Source organism: Orycteropus afer, unplaced genomic scaffold, assembly GCF_000298275.1.
Source record: "Orycteropus afer afer isolate SDZICR_OR568_19922 unplaced genomic scaffold, OryAfe1.0 scaffold00101, whole genome shotgun sequence".
Taxonomy (NCBI): Eukaryota; Metazoa; Chordata; class Mammalia; order Tubulidentata; family Orycteropodidae; genus Orycteropus; species Orycteropus afer.
Genome location: NW_006921688.1, coordinates 7,508,980 through 7,509,961, shown reverse-complemented (window position 1 = coordinate 7,509,961; position 982 = coordinate 7,508,980).

Genomic DNA, 982 nt, shown 5'->3' with positions numbered 1-982 from the left:
CTAAGGCACTTGACTGTTAACCAGAAGGCTGGCAGTTCAAACCCACCAGCCACTCCTCGGAAGGAAGATGGGGCAATCTACATCCGTAGTGATACTGCCTCGGAAACCCAAGAAGGGGTCACTAGGAGTCGGGTCTGACTCGACGGCACATAACAACAACAAGCTCTGAGTGACAGGATGTTTCCTTTGAGCATCTACTTTTTGTGCTACCACATCCTCTTGCCTCACCTGCCACTTCAGGCCCTGCCCAGTGGCACTGCCTACTTGAAGAATACTCATGTAGATAACATTCTGAAGTTTGACCTTCCCTGAAAATAAAGGAATACATGTGACTAGATGTTGTCTTGAGGGCTATATTTACTGATGGTAAGATGAGGGATAAGTCAATAAACATGACACTAAAAATGAAGCCAGTGAAAAACCAAGAGAAAAGCAGTTTGAATACATGTATAGTAATTTAATGGTCAATGATGACTTCATTTAATCCCAGGTATTTTGTACTCAGCTAATCAATTAATTCTATGAATATACCAGTAAAAATCTAGAGAGGTTTTGGCTTCTTTCAGTTTCACCTACAAATGTTCAACACCATGGCTAGAGGACACTTTTTCCAAACGTACACTGTCTAAAGTGGTGGTCTCTATTTCCTGCAAATCTTTGCTAAAGTAAGACTTCTGCTGATGGAAGTTGGTGGTGAAAAACAGTGTTAACCTAGCCCCTCTACTACCATGCAAAACATCAAACTGGGATTCTATCACTGATTGCTTAAAGCCTGAGATATTGGAAAAAGACCACAATGTAGGACCACTAACCATCCACAACTGATGGGTACCCAGTGATCCAGAAACTATTGCCTGTTTTTGGCATAGATGCCTTGCTCAGGGACAGAAAAGTTCAAATGACACAACTCAACTGCAAACAGAATGTCAAAGTTATTCATTATTAGAGGGCAACAATTCCCTACACACACACACACACACAC